This window comes from Lissotriton vulgaris, chromosome 1_1 (genome assembly GCF_964263255.1).
Source record: "Lissotriton vulgaris chromosome 1_1, aLisVul1.2, whole genome shotgun sequence".
Taxonomy (NCBI): Eukaryota; Metazoa; Chordata; class Amphibia; order Caudata; family Salamandridae; genus Lissotriton; species Lissotriton vulgaris.
Window position 1 is genome coordinate 499,670,311 of NC_141685.1, and position 23,043 is coordinate 499,693,353.

Sequence of the window (23,043 nt, forward strand, 5' to 3'; positions counted from 1 at the left end):
GAAGTTTAAATTCAAGACAACCCACAGAAAGACTAGGCCCATGCAACAATCACTACCCCTTGGCATAAAGGTTGAAAACTAGGCAAAATGGTTGCAGGCCTAACAACACTGCCTGTATTCAAAATGGCCCCCTCCCTCCCAGCACATGGCCAGGGCCTGTAGCAGCACTCAAAATGGCCCCCACCCACATGGCCTGTCCCCATGAACAACCCAAAAAAACGAAAATCACAGAAAAATCAGCACAATCCCAAGCCATCCATCCCCTCCATGATGTTTAAATTCAAGACAACCCACAGAAAGACTAGGCCCATGCAACACTCACTACCCCTGGGCATAAAGGTTAAAAACTAGGCAAAATGGTTGCAGGCCTAACAACACTACCTGTATTCAAAATGGCCCCCTCCCTCCCAGCACATGGCCAGGGCCTGTAGCAGCACTCAAAATGGCCCCCACCCACATGGCCTGTCCCCAAGAACACCCCAAAAAAACGAAAATCACAGAAAAATCAGCACAATCCCAAGCCATCCAGCCCCTCCATGATGTTTAAATTCAAGACAACCCACAGAAAGACTAGGCCCATGCAACACTCACTACCCCTGGGCATAAAGGTTGAAAACTAGGCAAAATGGTTGCAGGCCTAACAACACTGCCTGTATTCAAAATGCCCCCTCCCTCCCAGCACATGGCCAGGGCATGTAGCAGCACTCAAAATAGCCCCCACCCACATGGCCTGTCCCCATGAACACCCCAAAAAAACGTAAATCACAGAAAAATCAGCACAATCCCAAGCCATCCAGCCCCTCCATGATGTTTAAATTCAAGACAACCCACAGAAAGACTAGGCCCATGCAACACTCACTACCCCTGGGCATAAAGGTTGAAAACTAGGCAAAATGGTTGCAGGCCTAACAACACTGCCTGTATTCAAAATGCCCCCCTCCCTCCCAGCACATGGCCAGGGCATGTAGCAGCACTCAAAATAGCCCCCACCCACATGGCCTGTCCCCATGAACACCCCAAAAAAACGTAAATCACAGAAAAATCAGCACAATCCCAAGCCATCCAGCCCCTCCATGATGTTTAAATTCAAGACAACCCACAGAAAGACTAGGCCCATGCAACACTCACTACCCCTGGTGAAAAGGCCACAGCAGGCCAAAAAAACAAAAATCACAGAAAAATCAGCACAATCCCAAGCCATCCAGCCCCTCCATGATGTTTAAATTCAAAACACCCCACAGAAAACCCGACCTCTAGACCCTTCTGACATTATCACCGGAGCCACGAAGGGATCGATCGGGAGGAATTTCCTCGCTGAAATCGTGAGTAATACACGGGGTAAAACAAGCGCAGTCAGTATCTACACGACATGGACGTAAGAACTATGGATATCTGAATATTCTTTTTTCCCACACAGGTGCTAAGTAGCACACCAGATCCGTTTGTAGGACTCATGAAGCCTCTTTCATCCTTTTAAGCAGTATGTTAATAAAAACTTAAAAGCATGAAACTTTTTCCTTTTACAGGACTACGTTACTGTTCAACCATAAGTGGTGTTTTACTCTTAAAATCTTACTAAAAACACCACTAACTACAATCCGATAATGTGTGTTTCATGTTGTTTTATCAGAGTGTCTGGTTTATCCTTTCCTTTTATCCCACTATAGGCACAATTGGCACCTATAGTAATAGTCGTAATCACGATTGTATCACCTGTAACCACTGGCCATTTTGCCTATGGATGTAGAAAAGTAGACCACCAGAAAAAATTCTTTATCTTCTTTTCTTTTACAGGTTGATTGAAAAACAACAACGTTTTTTTGCTAGGTACATTGTCTGACCCTGCACTATATTTTCTCACTTTTATTAAGATAATCCTGAATACGAGTTAGAGAAACGTGAGTAAGGTGGGGATTTGTGTACCCCATCCTGAAGAAGTTGTTTTACACCGAAACATGTCAACACACACAGAAAGGAGGTAACGCACATTGACTGCTGCACAACCTCCGACTTTTTGATTTTATTAGCACCAGCCTGGGGGCTTATTAAATAATTTTTATTCACCCCTCGAGCCAGGTCCATTTTAAATTTTCTCTCAGTTTTAATAACCCCACCACACACTCACATAATCAACCCCTCATGTACACCACACATAGTCCATCAAGTGCTCCCACGCAGCCGTAGGTCGCAGCACGCCGTACCCCGTAGAGGGGTACGATGACCCCGATGATGAAGCATGACACCAAGGGGCCTGTTGGTGTGTGATGGGACCTTAAAACCAGTAGGGTGCTCCCCACAGCGGAGACCACACCTACAACACGAGGAGTGGATTCTTTTTGTTTATTTACATTAGTCTAGTGAGAACGAATCCATCTCAAATTAATTTTTCTCTCTCTCCCCTTTTTGTTATTGACAGTATACAGGCAGCGCAAAGCTGAGGGAGTTCCCCTATTCCCACCAGTATCACTGACTCACTCCATTGAAACACACACATAAGACGGAACACACACAATAGCACGATGGAGTCTGAACACGGACTGACGTTTGGTGAGGACGATATAGACGAAATTTTGGCTGTGGTCAACCCGTTTGAAGGCCTCAGCAGTACGGACCCAGGACCCAGTGTGGCAGATTGGGATGAGCTGATGAACCTGAGAAGAACCCAGATAAAAGCAGCTCTCCATGGCCTCCTCATGACTGAGTATCTGCGTAATAAGATCGCACCACAAGGGCTCCTGGTCAAAAATGAACCTTTTATTTTTCAATCAGATAACGTCTTTAAGAAGGAATGGTCACTAATCTCGTGGCACTGTACACGGGATTGGTTAGTGCTGATCGTTAAAACTGCAAAACGGATCACACAAGAATTGAAAATAGATTTCCAAAAAATTGAGGTACAATTAAAGACTTATATAAAACCGGCTGAACTGAAAAAAAGACTGGATGAGTTAAACCAACAGATGTCGGAATATGAAGCCACATTGAAGCAAAGTAAATTGAAGAAACTTGGAAAGGACAAAGATCGCTTTACCCCAGAAACTGCATACCCGTACACAAAGGATGACTATGTCCCCTGCAACACAAATAGTGACTGTGATAGCGACGGCTCAGGCACTGGATCATCAGGGTCCAGTACAAACAGCAATCCAAGCTACAATGGCACACAAAGACCAAGAGGCCAACAATGCCCAAGACAAAGAGGATGGCGGAGTTACCAACCGCAACCCTTTTACTCTCAATATGGGTGACCAACACCTTTCCCACCTTTTAACTATGGCCCTCCACCACCAGGCCACATGTACCAACAATGGGGGAATAAGTTCGATAATGGATTCTACCAAAACCAGTCTTTTTTAGCCTCACGCCCAGAACTACGCCTAGGACAGAACAGAAAAGGCAACACGGTGGCCTGGCAAGACCCGGTCCATACAGACCCACGTATGAACACCAGGAGCATGACGGGGGCCCTACCAGAGAACCCATCCACCAGCCGGCGAGGGACCTAGTAATAAATATCACTTCATTGGAACTAACAGATACCCAAAAATATGTCCTAAACAAAGGATGCTGCCCATTGAGGTCCTTGCCTATGAGAAGGCCGTGATGACAGAGCTCAAGACATTGGATAGACAGAATCATCAAGTGTTCCACAATACTAACGGCCATGAACACGAAGCTATTCGCGAATTGGCCAACAATCATGACATAACTATCAAGTCAGCTGACAAAGGGGGAGCGATAGTAATCCAAACCACAGAAGCATCTCAACAAGAATGCCTCAGACTGGTATCGGACCAACGCAATTACACCATCCTACCCCAAGATCCAACAGAATCAATCAGGATCACCATTGGAGGTATGGTGGAAGAGGCACTGGCACACAATTGGTTATCGAAAAAGGAGGCTGAATTTCTAGTCCAGAAAACACCTAGGACCCCCTACTTTTACTGCATCCTGAAAGTTCACAAAAACCTGGAAAACCCGCCAGGCAGACCAATCGTCTCAGGGATAGGCTCAATCCTGGAGCCTCTGTCTAAGTTTTTGGATGCTTTTCTACGCCCCTTAGTACAGGGAACCGATACCTATCTGAAGGACACTAAATCCATCCTACAACTTTTGCAAAACCTGCCTTACAATCCGGACAACCAACTATTGCTCAGTCTAGACGTTGAAAGTCTATACACAAGCCTACCTCACGATGAGGCCATAGCGATCATCGAGGAGGTACTGTAGAGCGCGCACTGGAAATACCAGACACCCAGAGGTGTGGTTATGGAATGCATCACACTGGCTCAAACCAAGAACTTTTTTGAATTTGAGGGGACCCTCTACCTCCAACGCCATGGCACTAGTATGGGCAGTACTTTCGCTCCGAGCCTAGCGGGTTTGTACGTACACCATCTAGAAAGTACCAAAATCCTACACAACAACAACCCATACAGACATCACATAAACACGTGGAAGAGGTACATCGACGATGTGCTTGTGATATGGGAGGGCAATCAAGAATCTGTGTCAGAGTTTATGGAATGGCTGAATCAGCAGAACCGCTTCCTAAAATTCACCCACACAGTTTCAAAAGAGAAACTGGTGTTCCAGGACCTCAACATTTTCCCAAAGGATGGCCAACTGCATACCAATACCCATTTCAAACCGACGGCGAGGAACTGCCTCCTCCGTTTTGACAGTTTCCATCCGCGACATTTACGAACTAACCTACCGTATGGACAATTTCTACGGTTGAGACGGAACTGTACGGAGATCCAGGACTACTGGGCACAAGCAAAGGACCTAAAGGACAAATTACGAAAAAGACAGTACCCTGAAAGGATCACCAACAACGCCATGAAGAGGGCGAGAAAAAATCACCGGGAAGCCTTACTGGAAGACAAAATCCAGACTGACCGGGCAGCCGCCAGGCCAATCTGTGTGGTTTTCCCGTGTGAATTGCTACCCGGATTGCGAAACTTGGTGTACCGCTGTTGCAGTACCTCCAGCGCTGTGCTGTGCTGTGAGTGGAAAGTAAACCAGCGCTTTGCTCGCCCGCCTCCCGCTCCTGGAATTCCTCACCTGCTGGTATCAAACTGACGAGCGGAGTGCGGCGCGTGGGCTGACACTACAACTCCCAGCATCTCTTGCGGCATCGGCCGCGTCATCATTTTCGCGCCAGGAGGCGCAGAAATACGGCGGCACCCCGGTCGAGGGTGTTTCCCGTGTGAATTGCTACCCGGATTGCGAAACTTGGTGTAACGCTGTTGCAGTACCTCCAGCGCTGTGCTGTGCTGTGAGTGGAAAGTAAACCAGCGCTTTGCTCGCCCGCCTCCCGCTCCTGGAATTCCTCACCTGCTGGTATCAAACTGACGAGCGGAGTGCGGCGCGTGGGCTGACACTACAACTCCCAGCATCTCTTGCGGCATCGGCCGCGTCATCATTTTCGCGCCAGGAGGCGCAGAAATACGGCGGCGCCCCGGTCGAGGGTGTTTCCCGTGTGAATTACTACCCGGATTGCGAAACTTGGTGTAACGCTGTTGCAGTACCTCCAGCGCTGTGCTGTGCTGTGAATGGAAAGTAAACCAGCGCTTTGCTCGCCCGCCTCCCGCTCCTGGAATTCCTTACCTGCTGGTATCAAACTGACGAGCGGAGTGCGGCGCGTGGGCTGACACTACAACTCCCAGCATCTCTTGCGGCATCGGCCGCGTCATCATTTTCGCGCCAGGAGGCGCAGAAATACGGCGGCGCCCTGGTCGAGGGTGTTTCCCGTGTGAATTGCTACCCGGATTGCGAAACTTGGTGTAACGCTGTTGCAGTACCTCCAGCGCTGTGCTGTGCTGTGAGTGGAAAGTAAACCAGCGCTTTGCTCGCCCGCCTCCCGCTCCTGGAATTCCTCACCTGCTGGTATCAAACTGACGAGCGGAGTGCGGCGCGTGGGCTGACACTACAACTCCCAGCATCTCTTGCGGCATCGGCCGCGTCATCATTTTCGCGCCAGGAGGCGCAGAAATACGGCGGCGCCCCGGTCGAGGGTGTTTCCCGTGTGAATTGCTACCCGGATTGCGAAACTTGGTGTAACGCTGTTGCAGTACCTTCAGCGCTGTGCTGTGCTGTGAGTGGAAAGTAAACCAGCGCTTTGCTCGCCCGCCTCCCGCTCCTGGAATTCCTCACCTGCTGGTATCAAACTGACGAGCGGAGTGCGGCGCGTGGGCTGACACTACAACTCCCAGCATCTCTTGCGGCATCGGCCGCGTCATCATTTTCGCGCCAGGAGGCGCAGAAATACGGCGGCGCCCCGGTCGAGGGTGTTTCCCGTGTGAATTGCTACCCGGATTGCGAAACTTGGTGTAACGCTGTTGCAGTACCTCCAGCGCTGTGCTGTGCTGTGAGTGGAAAGTAAACCAGCGCTTTGCTCGCCCGCCTCCCGCTCCTGGAATTCCTCACCTGCTGGTATCAAACTGACGAGCGGAGTGCGGCGCGTGGGCTGACACTACAACTCCCAGCATCTCTTGCGGCATCGGCCGCGTCATCATTTTCGCGCCAGGAGGCGCAGAAATACGGCGGCGCCCCGGTCGAGGGTGTTTCCCGTGTGAATTGCTACCCGGATTGCGAAACTTGGTGTAACGCTGTTGCAGTACCTCCAGCGCTGTGCTGTGCTGTGAATGGAAAGTAAACCAGCGCTTTGCTCGCCCGCCTCCCGCTCCTGGAATTCCTTACCTGCTGGTATCAAACTGACGAGTGCGGCGCGTGGGCTAACACTACAACTCCCAGCATCTCTTGCGGCATCGGCCGCGTCATCATTTTCGCGCCAGGAGGCGCAGAAATACGGCGGCACCCCGTCTCGCGGGACACGAGCGGGACGCCGGGCGAAGCCCGGGCAAAGGGCGGGCCCTCTGTGGCCCTCAGTGGCTGAGGTAGGCTGGGCTGGGCCCGGTTACTTTCATTTCATGTACGTTGTCACTGGACGCTATTCATATTAAATACTGTCAGTGGAAGGGACACAGGGCTACATTAATAAGTCGTCTCTTGTCTATCTTCCACCGGTGAGTTATTGTGGCATCTCCAGAGCTTTATTTATATTTTTACGGACAGTGTAGTATCCCGTGATTTCTTCTTCTGGAGGAACACTCTTTGAATAACTACGAACTGTGGGAAGAGTCTGCAAAAGATGTCAAAAAAATTACGCTCAGGAAGACTAGTGGGAGGAAGATCTAGTGCTAAAACTGCTCCCAATCCCACGCGAAATAAATCTGTAAATAATCCCCCGCTGAAGGGCCAATGCCAACTCTTTGAGTTATGGGACAAACCGGTGGAAAAGAAGTATAATACCGCGGTAAAGGAAGCCCTATTTCAAGCGGGTCGGGAGGACTCTAGTCAAGTCATCACTAACTCTATGTTACCAGCCTTGATGTCCGTGCCAGCGCAAACAGCAGCGCTGGTGAATTCCTGTCTTGTTCAGCTTGAAGGAAAGGGGGAGAGTAAGCTTGGTGCTCTCGTTACAGAAGGAAAATTAGAGAACCAACCCCTAATACCTCAAGCTCCTGCTGTGAATGACAGGTTAGGTGGTGAAGCTTCATCACTATCTATTGATCTTGAACTATGCGGCCGTTATGTAGATGCAGCCAGTTTGGAGGCTTTAGAACCCAATAAGCCATCTGGGGGTGCTACTCCATCTGGGCTAATTCTTTATAGCAGTACTCCCTCGTTAAATGGACAGGACATGTCTGACCTGCTGAAAGCCTCTAGGAGTCCAGATCTTAATCTATCTGAGATTTGTCCTACAATTGAAGCTGGTAATAAACCTATATCGGAATCCTTAATTGCTCTGGAACAATTATTAGCCTCTATACTGTTTCTTTTGGGGAAATTCGTAGGCAGCTCGGATTGTATCCTGGATTCAGTTACCCAAATACTGAAGACATTACTTCAAAAAACATCTGAAACAATGAGTGTTCCCTCCCCTAAAGCCGAATCTGGCTCTCCCAAGGGGAAAATAAACGAGCCTATAGTAAATTCCGGTACAAAAGCTGCAGTAATTGATCATGAAATGCATATTCCAGTATTGGCTTCGACTGCTGTTCCCAACTGTGTAATGAACTCTGTTCTCGAGATTGAGGAAGAAAATAAATCTATATCTGGCTCCAAAGTGGTTCAAGATCTATTTCCAATCTTCTTGTCGGAAAATAAAAAAGAACAATCTGAAGCTAAACAAGAAGCGAAGGTAAAAAATGGAAAACATAGAAATAACAAAGGGAATAAAAGGAAACCGATCCGCAAATATAGGAAGAAAAGACAACGACAAATAATCTTTCAAAACTCTATAGTCTTGTCTGAGAAGGAAGAAAGAGTCGCAGAGCAAACTTCTATGTCTTTAAAGGTGGGCAGTGAATGTGGTACACCAACGGCTGTGGAAGATTTACTACAAAAGGAGGGCCCGGCCCCTAACACTATTGTATCGGTGGCGACAAGAGCCTCTGATGCACACCAACTTGGGCCACTTAATCCTCTGGCCTCTCCTTTCTCCCTGGTACCTGAGGTTGGAGATCGCCCTCCGCCCTCCCTCCAGCCAAAAAACTTAAAGGCTTACGTGGACACTCGCGTGCTAGACTTTGTACCACTATTCGATGCTGACTTACCCTTAAATAGAACATGGCTGCTTAAGCGTTTTAGTGAGATGGAAAATCTTCACCCTATTCAATCTAGGGACATTGAACTTGTCTCTTTGTTTGGTGGAGACAAGGTTTCTTGTTTAAGGGTTAAATTTTACTCCACAATTATTGTGAATTTGATATTGCAGCAAGCAGAGAACTTCCAACGAACCGGCATTGACGTTCTTCCTATTTTTAGCTCCGGTAACACTTACCCGGTACATGGGTTAACATTTAAGGGTGATAAACAAAACGGGACAGCCTCTCCACTTAGAGACCTGAAGATCTGGGTCTCTAATGGGAAACGTTCGGTCTCCCAGGTTAAGCCACTTCCACTAATCCAGAATTCCACCTCAATAGAGGATAATAATCGGTGGAATTGGCTGCATAGTGCTTTATCTACTAAGATCACAGATAACCCCAAATTGTTTCACCATCTTTAACACACCTTTGAAAATTATTTCTTGGAATGCGGCAGGGATTCATAATAGCCCAGAGAAATTTGACCTTTTATTTTCTATGGGAGCAAATGTGATCTGCATCCAGGAAACGTGGTGTATTAATGTGTTAGACGTTTTAAAAGATTTCTATGTACTGGAAGTTCCTGCCGCCCCTTCCAAGAAAGGTCACGCTAGGGGGGGAATTGCCTGTTTATTAGCTAATAATCTGCAGTGGAGGTTTGCCCACTACATTGACCCTAGTAATCTCTTTCAAGCTATAACAATAGCAAACCTGTCGGGTAACCTAAAAAAGTCTTCCGTTGTAATTATTAATGTGTACATTCCTCCTGAAGAGCGTTTTAATCTTATATTGAAGCAGGTTGTTCGATATATTGGCCAAATTAAAAATGTACCATCTCCTCCGGAAGTTATCCTAGTAGGAGATTTGAATTGCAAAATTTCCAACACTAGTTTGAAGCTGTTCAGAAATAAACCCAAAGAAGAAGTGCATTTTGTACCCCAATCCCTCTTCCCAGATAAAATAGTGACTAATAAAAGAGGGAAGATTCTGCTAGAAGAACTTGTGGCAGTCGACAGACTTATATTAAATGGGAGACTCCCCCGTCTGATGTGCCTGCTAAATTTACACACAAGTCCCCTTTCGGATCTTCTATTCTTGATTATGCTATATCGGATTATGGTTTGTTCTCATGTATTCAGGATCTTAAGATAATCCCAACTACTCTGAGCGATCACTGTATAATGCTCATAACTATTTCCTTAAACCCAACACCCACTATGCCATGGGCCCTTAATGGCAGTGAGGTAGCTTTTCATGCTTCTTCGGGAAGATGTTTTTGGAATCCTTCTGCCATTAATAGGGTCCTTGACAAACTATGTAAGACTCTACTAGAACTTCATGAGTGGTGTGGTTTGGAAATAGTTAATTTCGAAAAGCTTTTGCAGAATATCATTCTAGATGTAAAAAAGACCACTCGCCCTAGAAAAGGGGCAGTTGTGCCTAGTGTAATACGTATCCTGAACAAAGAAATAAATAAACTAGTCCGTGAGCAATATCTAGACAGAGTTATGGAACGCGAAAAAGAAATCGCTAGGTTAAAAAGAAAGAGATGTAGATTAAAGGCGAAAATAAAAACGAAGATACAGTCTGGATCAACTTAAGGGAATCAGTTGTGCATGGTAGGATTAGAGATTTTTGGGCAATAATTGGGAGGGGATGCGGTACTAGAACAAGCCCCTGCCCCATCCCTATAGCTGAAGAGGTTTGGATCACATATATTCGGGACCTCTATGCTGGGAATGGTATATCCGGGGAGGATATTGTCCTAGCTACAACGCCTGAGGAATTCATTACCTACCCTGCTGAAGAATCTATTGAAATAGCCATAAGGAACATGCGGTCCTCTGGTGCAATGGGTCCCGATGAACTCCCTATGACAGTCCTAAAACAGGATCCCCTAACGTGGAGCAAAATCCTGTATCCATTGTTTAAAGCCTGCTTCATGTCAAACACGGTTCCTGCCTCCTGGAGGGGAAGTATTTTGGTCCCTATTTTTAAGAAGGGAACTAGGGACTGTCCCAGTAATTATCGATTGATCGCCCTCCTCGACTCTATCGGAAAACGTTTTTGCGAATGCCTTTTAAGTTTTCTTTCCGATTGGGTCGAGGAGAACAACATCCTGCCTCTTGAACAAACTTGCTTCCGTAGGGGGCATGGTACGTTAGACAATCTCACCACTCTCCAGGTGGTAACTGATAAATATGTGCAGGTGAGAGGGGGGGTCGTCTATGCGGCTTTTATCGATTTCTCCACAGCGTTCGATAAAGTGGATCGTAGAACGCTGTGGAGGAAGTTGGCAGAGCTTGGTGTCCCATCCTACTTATTGGAGCTTGTCCGCACGCTCCATTCAGAGACCTGGTGCAGGGTCTTGCAAGGGGGTGAAAAGGGGCTGTCCCATCGTATTCCGTCCCTGAATGGCCTAAAACAAGGCTGCTTATTGACCCCCCTTTTGTTCTCCTTGTATACGGTTGATCTGCCTGTTGCCTTGTCTGCTAGTGAAGGTATTGCTCCGGTGATCGGGGGGTCCCCAATATCTTGTTTGATGTACGCTGATGACGTCCTCATTTTGGATCTGACCCCCAAAGGCCTTGCAAATCGACTACAAGCCCTCCATGATTTTTCTGTTGCGCATTGCATGAAGATCAACATCTCCAAGAGTAAAATTATGTGCATAGTTGGAAAAAAGAAGTGCCGATCGGAAAATTATGGTTGGTATATCGGTGGTCAAAAATTGGAGGTGGTAAAAACCTATACTTTTCTGGGGAAAATCATTGCTGCTAACTTGAGCGAGAGGCCTCACATCGAGCATAGTTCATGGAAAGCCCTCGCTCATGGCAAAGGTCTAAATTCCCTGTATCAGGCCACTGGGAAAAGGCATTTCTCGTGTTTATTGGAGGCATTTAGATCCAAAATTCCTGCAACGATACTATATGGTATAGAACTTATTGAGATGAAACATTGGGACTTCTGTCATAAGATTGAGGGGAAACTTTTAAGATCCCTATCTTCCCTGAACACTGCATGTCCTTTGGCCGCTTGCAGGCTCGACTACGGACTCAGGAGCAGCTGTGTACAGGGTCTATGTGCCCTGGTAAGATGGGTGGCTTGCCTGGCTAGAGCTGAACTGGGGACGTTGAGAGCTCTCCTTAAAACTGAATTGCTGGGCAATTTTAGGGAGTTTTCACAAATTGTAAGGAATTTCAGAATAGCTGTAACCCTGTTGAAGTTAGATGAAAACTCTTTGTTTCTGCAATCTCCTTGTCAGTTAAAACTCCTATTAAAACAGGCCTCGTGGGAACTGTGTTTTCAGGCAGATAAGAAGATAATTCATGAAAAAAGGGGAGTAGACTATCTCCTTAATTCTTATTTAATTAAATTGGCTCAACCTTATGTTACATGGAACTTGCCACATGGTATCCGTAGATTATGGTTTTTGTTACGTTATGACCTATTACCCTTAAATCTACTTTTATCAAAATGGCATGGCTCTTCCCCTATGTGCAATCTATGTAACCTGAGTACTCAGGATCGGACGCATGTTCTGTTGATCTGTCCTGCGCTTCGTATATTGCGTCTCAAATGGTTAAAACCTGTTTGTCTTTGTTTGGGCATTTCTAATTTGAACCGTTTTTTGCAAGCACTTTATCGGCCTCCCAATGAAATGTTCTGTTTCTATATTTTTTAATTTTTTAAAGGTTTTTTAGCTATTTATTAATATGTTTCTGGAGATGTTTGACAATGCTTCCTGTTGTAGATTTGTCATTGTATGTTATTTTTATTCAAATATGCGTCTGAATGTCATTTTTCCTGCGATTCTAACATGTCTTTTCTTTTATTGTTGTGAATTTTTATGTGGCCCTCTATTGAGAGACAAAACATAATAAATAATTGAATTGAATTGAATTGAATTGAATTCATTAATCTGTGTGACTACCTATAGTTCCCAAACCAATGAAGTGTCGAAACTCCTAAATAAACATTGGTGCATCCTAACAAGTGGGAGTCTGAACATTGAGAAACCACTGTTTGCCCACAAACGAGGTAGGAATCTCAAGGACATGCTGGTGCACACACGCCCGAAACAACAACAAACACAACCCCCTCAGCATGGTCTGGTAGGTCACTACCCATGTGGTAATTGTGCAAGTTGCCACCTTACTCAAAAGAGTAAACATCTGACCTTTGCAAACGGTACCAGATGGGAACAATGGAAACTAACGAATTGCAACAGCAGGAATGTGATCTATATGATCACCTGCCCCTGTAATTTGGAGTACATTGGCATGACCAAAAGACCAGTAAAAACACGAATTGGGGAACACAAGAGCAATGTACGGTGCTAAAAGATCACAACGAAAATGGCCACGCATTTCTTGGAAAATCATCACTGTGTCAACGATATCAAGTGGACAGTGGTGGAACAACTACCATCGGCGCAAGGACTCTTCGAGAAGGAACAAAGGTAGGTTTTCAGGCTTGGGACCAGTACCGTTGGCCTAAAAGACAATATTCCCTGGGGTCAGTTAACCTAGACTAATCTCTTTTATGATCCATATGGGAGGTACAATACAAAGAGGATAGTATCAACACTGTGTCCCATCACGCATGCGCTGTCCGGTAGTACTACCTTTAAAAACCTCAATCATGAAAATGATACGAAAGCTTCGAATACGCATGCGCATAAAAGAGTGAAAGTATCACGCCTGTATGCGCATGCTCAAGCCTAAAGCACTTACTCAATGAGTCGCGAGTAGAACCGGCAAATACCCTAATAGGAGCATAAGGAAACATCAATTAACGATTTGCGCCATTTACACAACCTCTGGCAGGGGTATAAAAACCCGACCTCTAGACCCTTCTGACATTATCACCGGAGCCACGAAGAGATCGATCGGGAGGAATTTCCTCGCTGAAATCGTGAGTAATACACGGGGTAAAACAAGCGCAGTCATTATCTACACAACATGGACGTAAGAACTATGGATATCTGAATATTCTTTTTTTCCCACACAGGTGCTAAGTAGCACACCAGATCCGTTCGTAGGACTCATGAAGCCTCTTTCATCCTTTTAAGCAGTATGTTGATAAAAACTTAAAAGCATGAAACTTTTTTCTTTTACAGGACTACGTTACTGTTCAACCATAAGTGGTGTTTTACTCTTAAAATCTTACTAAAAACACCACTAACTACAATCCGAAAATGTGTGTTTCATGTTGTTTTGTCAGTGTGTCTGGTTTATCCTTTCTTTTTATCCCACTATAGGCACAATTGGCAACTATAGTAATAGTCGTAATCACGATTGTATCACCTGTAACCACTGGCCATATTGCCTATGGATGTAGAAAAGTATACCACCAGAAAAAAATCTTTATCTTGTTTTCTTTTACAGGTTGATTGAAAAACAACGTTTTTTTGCTAGGTACATTGTCTGACCCTGCACTATATTTTCTCACTTTTATTAAGATAATCCTGAATACGAGTTAGAAAAACGTGAGTAAGGTGGGGATTTGTGTACCCCGTCCTGAAGAAGGTGTTTTACACCGAAACATGTTGACACACACAGAAAGGAGGTAACGCACATTGACTGCGGCACAACCTCCGATTTTTTTATTTTAATAGCACCAGCCCGGGGGCTTATTAAATCATTTTTAGTCACCCCACGAGCCAGGTCCTTTTTAAATTTTCACTCAGTTTTAATAACCCCACCACACACTCACATAATCAACCCCTCACGTACACCACACATAGTCCATCAAGTGCTCCCACGCAGCCGTAGGTCACAGCACGCCGTCCCCCGTAGAGGAGTACGATGACCCCGATGATGAAGTATGACACCAAGGGGCCTGTTGGTGTGTGAGGGGACCTAAAAACCAGTAGGGTGCTCCCCACTGCGGATACCACACCTACAACACGAGGAGTGGATTCTTTTTGTTTATTTACATTAGTCTAGGGAGAACAAATCCATCTCGATTTAATTTTTCTCTCTCTCCCCTTTTTGTTATTGACAGTTCACAAAATAAGTGTCCATATTTGGAAACAGACATTCAAAATGAAGTCCAACAAGTTAAACTAAGTAGAATTCCTCAAAGATATTTATGTAGGAACAGAAAATAACCATCCGTTTGGAAGTGAGAAAGGAAAACAAATGATGATCTTAATGCAGAAGGAGAAGGGAACTTGGATTGGGGTTGGGCAAAAAAAGGAGCGTCAGGGAAACTAGTCGATTTACAAGGGAGAAATTAAATCTTTGTCCACAAGAACATCTCAGTCAAAAAGTCAAGTGTCCTTCTGGTCATCCTCCAGGACCACAATGTCCTGATCCTCAGAGTCCGATGTAGGCACATTGCTGGCTGGTGCAGGAACAGGCACCACATGGGATCGTGACACAAGAGGAGTACAGGGGAAACAGTGTGGGGCAACGGACAGGGGGAGACATTGACGGTGGTATGGGAAGGGATTTGGGAGACAACAGACGACATGGCGGTGGTCAAGAAATGGATGTTGGTGGCGAGGTTGTCCAGAGATTGGAGAATGTCCGCTCGCATTGTACATATCTCTAGACACACTTGTACCATGATGCGAGCGGACATGTCTGTTTGACCCTCAACCATCCAACTCAAGTCCCCTGGCACAGCCACAGGAGGAACAACACCAGGAGGGGCCTGGGGGGGGACAGGAGGGATGTGGTGCCTCAGTTCCAGGGCAGATGTGTTTGGCTTGGTGGCTACAAGGAGAGGGACAGGTTGCAGGGGATGGAGCTGGAGCCCCTGATGGCATGGGGGACTCTAGAGGTAGAGAGGGGCTGATGGCAGGCCCAGATTGAATGTTGGCCTGCCCCGGGGACACCTCTTCGGGACCCACTTGTGAAAAGCATGGGGGAGAGTCACTCCCCACCACAGCATGGTCAGAGGTGTCGGGTCCTTCCCCCCTTCCTTCAATGTCCACAACCTCCACCCAGAACGTAGCACCAGAGTTGTGTTTTTCCTCATCCCGGGTGGGCGCAATCCCCTTGCCTCCTAATGTTGAGGTCCCCTCCTCTTCTTCCTCCCTGGTGGAACAGATGCCCTCTTGCTCCGGACCTGTTCCAACAATTCTTCTGTCTCACCACCAGTGCCTACTGAAATGTAAGCAAAATCCTGATGTGGTGGTTGTTTCATGCAGGACGAGACACATACATAGATGAGCCAAGGTCAGAATTTGTTTTCCTCTGATCACACTCTACAGATGTCAGGGTCCGATTTACGACTTCTGGCGCATCTATGCTAATCAGCAGAGATGTGCCAGAAGAGTTGCGACACATCTGCCCACCCGTGCGCCACCACTAATGCGCCACATTTACAATGTGGCGCACCGTGGTGCTTGGGTAAGCAGATGCTTGATGCATCCCCTGAAGAAAAGTGTCGCATTGCTGGAGTTGCATCGGAAGTGTGACGCTGCTCCAGCAAGGCTCGGGGTTCCCTATCTCTAACATGCTTCATCAATCCTTATGCCTACTTCATGCAGGCACAGGGTCTTGTAGATTTCACTCAGCCACTTTTAGGAGGGGTTCCTGCACCGGAACCCGCCCCTCCCCTCCCCCCCAGTGCCAGAACGCCTAGATGTGGTGCAGGACTGTACAACATGATGCATCTCCCAGAGTTGTAATTACCCTGTAGCATGAAGCTTGGTTTGCGCCTCAGCTGCGTCACAAAAGTAACGCAACGGTAGTGTAAAAGAGGCACAAGGGCTTTGTAAATCTGCCCCTTAGTGTTGATGAACTTACATTACATGTATGTTCACTGTCATTTACTGAATTGAGTCTGACATGGGCACCTCATGCGTATTATTGTGGCTTACGCAACTGTATTGGCCGACCCTCAACCTTGGTATTCTTGTGATCTGTGTGTCGTGTCACTGCTACATGTGCCAGTTCCAAAACCAGTCCACCAAAGGAGAACATGAAGAGTCCAGATTTAATTGAATTTGGCTATTGATATGGAGTTGCATCTATTTAACGTCTGGACAAGTGTCATCTGCTTTGTAACATTGTGGGGGACAAGACAAATGCCGAATGTGAATCACACTTCCACATAGGGTCCGGGCTGCTTCTCTAGCTACATTGTGAGTCTAGCCTTTTGCCGTCCCCACACATCATTGGACAATCCAGTGCCACATATTAGCTTTGTTGACATACACGGTAGTGCAGTGTACCGGTGAACAGTGGTGGGTGGTTGTGACAGCTACCTGTACATGTGAAATGTCATACATGCCACTGAGGGTGAGACGTCTGTCAGTGGACACACCTTGCAAATTTAGGAAAACGTAAGAGTGATGCAAGGATCACAAAGTCTGTCTTGACTCCATTGCACATGATGATCTGTCTCAATTGCAACCCAAACTCTACAAATGCAATGCAAGTCACAGCATCCAATACCCTTTGGTCTGCCATGCACACACTGGACAGTGTCTGTACCATTGCTCATCCAATGCACACATCAGTTATGATTTCCTTGGTTCAATGGTAGTGGTTCTGGCAGAGCAGAATTCAATATGAATGCACAAGTGTGGCTCATCTACACAGTTGTCATGAAGAAACTACAACTCCCAAAATGCACTCTGCCCTGTGAAGTCCATATGCCACAGTGTGCCTTTTTAATCTTGGTGACTGCTGCATGGACACAGAATTAGTGAATGGAGGCATGGGACACACAATGGTACAGCACTGTTTCACTCACATCCTACTCCCAGACACATATTGCATATAATGCACTTACTAGGTCCCTGCTGCTCATGCTCCTCCAGCTGAGCATGGAGGGTCCGCCAAGCTGCTTGCATGACTCTCCTGTACGGTGGGGAGAGGCGAGGATGATGAACATGGTGCTGGGAAGACAAGCCCACCTGCTCCGTAGCCTTATGCCCTAGCATTTGCCGATGTTGGCCTATAGCCTGGACCGGGCCGCAGTGCTCAGCTGGTACTCAGGGTCCCCATATAGCTGAGGAAATTTGCCCAGCACCTCTACCAAGATGTCCAATTCCCTTTCGGAGAAAGGGGGTGCTCTCTCTTCATACTCCTCAGCCATTTTGGGAGAAATAAGTGTTATGAGAGCAGCAGGATGACTGAGGAACTGATCAGTGATAGAGGATGACTCAGAATTAACATAAAATGGCTGACAACTACTTTATTTACTGTCTACCACTTCCTGTATAAAATTGTCTGTATGAAATGATGTGTTCCAGTTTAATTTCGGATATTACGGCCCAAAATCGTAGTTTATGGATCCGGAGCATCGTTTCCGTGAACGTGCATTACGCCGCAAAACCGGAAATGAGGTTTTTGGGCCGTAACCTCTGAAAATTACCCTGAACACATAATTTCACACAGGAAATGTATACAGGAAGTGGGAGACAGGAAATACATCACAGGAAGTAGTTGGCAGCTATTTTTTATTCATCCTGATCCATCACAATCAGTAATCAAATCCACTGCCATCCTGATGCTCTGTTGTAGAAAAAACTGAAATGACAGTGCAGGTGAGAATAATGAATATGTAACAAAAGGGGGAACAGACCATTTAATGAAATTTCTGCACGGACAAGAGGGGGTGCTGACACAACATCAAACACCAGTTTCATTTTCTCCCACTTTGCATTATGGTACTTGTAGTCCATATTGAGTGCTCATTATCAGAGTTATGTGATGTGTTAAGTAACATTGGGGTGGAGCAGTGTGGATATATCATAGACACATGGGGGCAGATTTACAAGCCCCGTATGCCACATTTGCGCCACAGTTGTGTCCCTTTTGTGAGGGAGGGGCAGCGCAAAACCAGCGCCATGTTGTGGGGTATTTTCGACGTGACGCATCTGGGAGATATGTCACATTGTAAAGCCCTGCACCACAGTTGGGCGTTCCGGCGCAGGTGGGGGGGGGGCATTTCAACGCAGGGATACCTCCTAAAAGTGGCTGAGTGAAATCTACAAGATTTCACTCAGTCACTTTTATGGCCATGCTGCGCCAAAACCCTGCACCTGCTTGAAGCAGGCGTAAGGATTGACGCAGCATGTTAGGCATAGGGTCACCCCGAGCCTTGCTGGAGCTGCGTTGCGCTTGCGAAGCGACTCCAGCACCACGTCACCTTTATGGCAGCAGATGCGTCACGCATCTGTCTATTCTTGCGCCATAGTGCGCCGCATTGTAAAAGCGGCACATCCATGATGGCACAAGGGGTGTCTGCCGTGACGCAAAATAACTGGGGCATCCCTGCTGATATGCAGGGATGCATCAGTTATTGTGAATCTGCCCCCGGGTGCCTGATTCACCCATAACATCATCACTCACATTCTGGGCCCATCATTTGTGGGGGAGTCAAATCTGTTGAGGTCACAGGTCTGAGTATGCAAGGTTATGGCCTTTTGTGATTAAGTGACCCATCCTCATGAGGTCCAGGTATGTCTCTCAGGACATGTATTGTTTCTCATCAGCATGAATAGTTGTTTTTAGGGATGTCCACTACACTGATCGCTGACATGGGCACATTACCTGAGGCACACTCCACCTTTTGACTACTGTCAGCAGCTGTGATTTACTTGCAGTTAGTGTGGCTTGCAAAGACATCTCAGGTTGGAATTTATTGACACAGTTGTGTCTTTCCAAGTTTCATCATTGACAACAGACAGAAAAACACATTTTGTCCATGACACTACAGGTTACTCATGTGAAAAAAGTGACAACGAGCTGCTCACGGACTTGCATGCCCTGACGTCGGTGCAATGGCCCAGTTTCCCAGATTCACAGCTAGCCGAGGTTCCAGAGGTATGTGTAAGCCATGTGTTACAGCAATGTTGTGCAAAACACAACCGGCTAATATGATCTTGCACACGACTTCTAGGGAGTACAGCAGCACACCCCCTGTATGGTCGAGACATCTGAATCGCGACTTCAACAGACCAAAAGTGCACTTTATGATGGCTCAAGTCTGTATGTGTGCCCTGTTGTACCTATGTTCAGGTACAGTGTTTGCACGCTTGTAAGGGGTGAGGAGATATGGGGAGAGTGCATACCCAGCGTCACCTGAGGAGGGAAGAAAGGGCAGTTGTTTACATTTCCCTCTTTGACCTGCACAGAACATGATCTATACGTTAGTACATGCAGTGTCTGTTGGGCCATGATTCTTATTGTACAATGGTTAATATTGAGGGGGGCATTCAGACATTTCAATGACACATATCACTAATTTTTAGTGCTTGGTACTTACCCAGTAGCCACATGTTGCCAAATTCTCCAGCAGCCATCTGCCGGGCAAGAGGTGACATGCGGACTATGAAGCTGGCATGGGTACTGCCTAAGGACACTGCATGCACATTGATGAACCTCCCTCTGGCATCACAGACAGCTTGCACATTGATGGAATACCATCTGTGTCTGTTGCAGAAGATGTGTGCAATGTGGTGGGGTGGCTGAAGGGCCACATGGGTGCAATCAATTGCACCCAGCACACATGGGAATTGTGCAAGGAGATAGAAATCTCTTGCTGCCCTTTGTCTCATGGCCAGTGTATGTGGCATTTGCATGTGGTTGGGGGCTCTAGCAGTGATGCAGCTCAGTACCTGATGCAGGCACCGCAACTGGCTCACCAGGGAAATGCCCACATGGTCACTGAAGACCCTTTGGAAAGACCCAGTGGCAAAGAAATGGAGAGCAAAAAGGATCTTGAGATATGTTGGTATTACATGTGAGCAGCAGGTCACAGTCAAGTTCCTGCTCCCACTCACATACCATATCCAAGATGACTTCTGGAGGAAAACGGTACCTGGCCCTTACATCTTGGCTGGACATTCCAAATAGGTTGATCCTCTGTCTGAAGATCCTCTCTGCTCTCCTCCCCCTCCTCAAGTAGTTTTGCCGTATGGCAAGGGGCAGTGCTACAAACACAGTGACATCTTGAAAGAGTTTGTTTGTGTCTGCTCTGCATTTATATATGCTACAGGGCTAGGATTGGCTGCAGTGTGTCAGCTGATCCATGGTGGGGGATGGTAGGCACTTGGACAGGTGTTTACCCTTGGCTAGCATGATCAACTGCCATAATTCGTACCTTCCGACCCGGAATCGGGAATTACGCCTCAAATTCGAAAATTCCGACGTAGAGCTGGAAATTCTGCTCCGAAATCGTAAATCGTAAATCCCGCTGCAGAGCCGTAAATACCGGCCCGGGGGGGGAAATTAAGGCCCGGATTCGGACGTAAAGTTAGTAGTAAGTTCATTCTGTGAATGCCAAAGTAGTAAGTGCATTCTGTAAATACCAAAATAGTGGTAATTTTAGGATTGAGTCTTAAGTTCATTCTGTGAATTGGGCATGGTAGTATTTCTCTTGGTCTTGCATGTGTGATCTGTGACAACTTTCGTTTACGGAGAGCACAAAGTGTGGGAATTAATGCATAGTGTGTTGCTTTACCCCTTGCCCCTGAGTTAAAGGGCTTAGAGGGGTGTCTCCCAAGTTAGCTCGTAACAGAGCCCACATTACATTACATTGCGGTAGAGAGAAACATGTTGATTTCAATTTGATCCTAATCCGGCCACACATCCAACTCGTGCTCATCATTCATACCCCTGATAGATAATAGTTTAATCAATACACAGTGTGGTTTTCATTCAAAGGGTTGGTCGTAAAACCCAGATTACATTTCTCACTCACTAGGTTAAAAAAACACCTAAGCTCACTGCTGTAATGTGAAACAACACTATATCAAATCAAACATTTCCAGAGGTAGCCGCCTTAGTGTGTTTGTGTGCATCAGAGAAGCGGGAACAAGTCTCATGGGTGCAAAGTTTGTGCAGCACTGTCACATGTCAAACAGACTGAGGAGCTTTGATAGAGTTGGACTAGCACATTATAACAGAGCTGTTACAATGCGAAAGGGACAGCCTAACAGCAGCTCTCAAACAGTATTGATAACCATTTTCAGGTCTACCGGTCTTTTTAATGGAACAGTTCTGGTTTTCCAGTCACACTGCGTTTTCCTGTTGCGCTCCATGAATGTGGCTCAGCTTTGTAACTGTACCTGTGCATGTGAAGCTCTTAGCACAGAGAAACAGTGACAACTAATGGCCAGACAGGCTAATGGAGGACATTAATTTGAATTTCTTTCGGCTGTTGACTATTGTAATGGCTGAGTGTAATGCTTTAGGAGGGGGGGGAGCTCCCCAGAATCTCGCGGAATTTTTTTCTGCAACTCAGCGGATTTCCTCAAAGTAAAACTGTGAGTTCCTCCCACCCCAAATGTCTCTCCGATAACACTTCTTTTCAGTGTTTCATAGTAAATTGTAATGTAGTCTGTGGGGCCATGTACTTTAATAAGATGGAGAGGTGGTTCCAGTGGAATCTGGTGAAGCATAGAAAGCCTCTCTGGAAAAGCTTGATTTCCATTTCTTTTAATGATGATATGGTTTGGTTGGTTTCTCGGGTCTAAAATTAGTGAGTGCCATAGGTGGATGCCTTTGAGTTATAATAGACCTATTGCTCATCCTTCATGTGTCTTTAAAGTAAATCTGGTTAGGCAATTTGATTTGCTTTGTTTGATCCAATGCTGAAATGGAGAATGTATGGTAAACTTTTTCAGGTAATTTAGTTTTGACCTTACCTCAATTTGGCCAGTTTTCAAAAGAGGCTAAAGCAGTTTTCATCTAATCCTCTGAGCCAAGTGGAAGCAGTTGAGTTCTTTGAATGATGAAATGATGTGATCAACCCTTTTGTTTTGAGGCATTATCTAACTACTTGATTATACAGTATCAAAATCTAGTTTGAGGAGAGGGAGGCTCTGGAATCGGAGCTTGCGGTCCTGGAGCAGGCACACAAGTCGAACCCCTCTAGGGTGACCCTCCTCCCGCTTACGGCGGTACGAGGGAAATTGAAAGCCCACTACAACAACTGGGCTGAATTTACCCTCCTGAGTCTCAGACGTGTCTCCTACTCCCAGGGGAATAAGGTTGGGCGCCACCTTGCTCGTCAGCTTCGAGATAAGCGCGAGAGAGATTACATCGGGGGCATACGGGACCATACAGGTTCTATTCAGCATAAGGATGTAGACAAGGCGGCCATTTTTAGTCGTTTCTACGCGGATCTCTACTCGAGCGACGCCCTAGGTCCAGAGGCCCAATCTGCATTTTTGGGTGGTCTTCCTATCCCACAGGTCTCCAGGGAATGGAACGAGTTGCTGTCTTCCCCCATCTCTAGAGAGGAGGTACTGGATGCCATCAAGGCTCTTAAACTACACAAGGCCCCGGGTCCTGACGGTTACACGGCCCTGTTTTACAAAACATTCGCATCAGACATCTGCGACTACCTGGTTTCCCTTTTCAACGCGATGGCTTCTGAGGGTAGAACCTCGGACACCATGGCTGAGGCC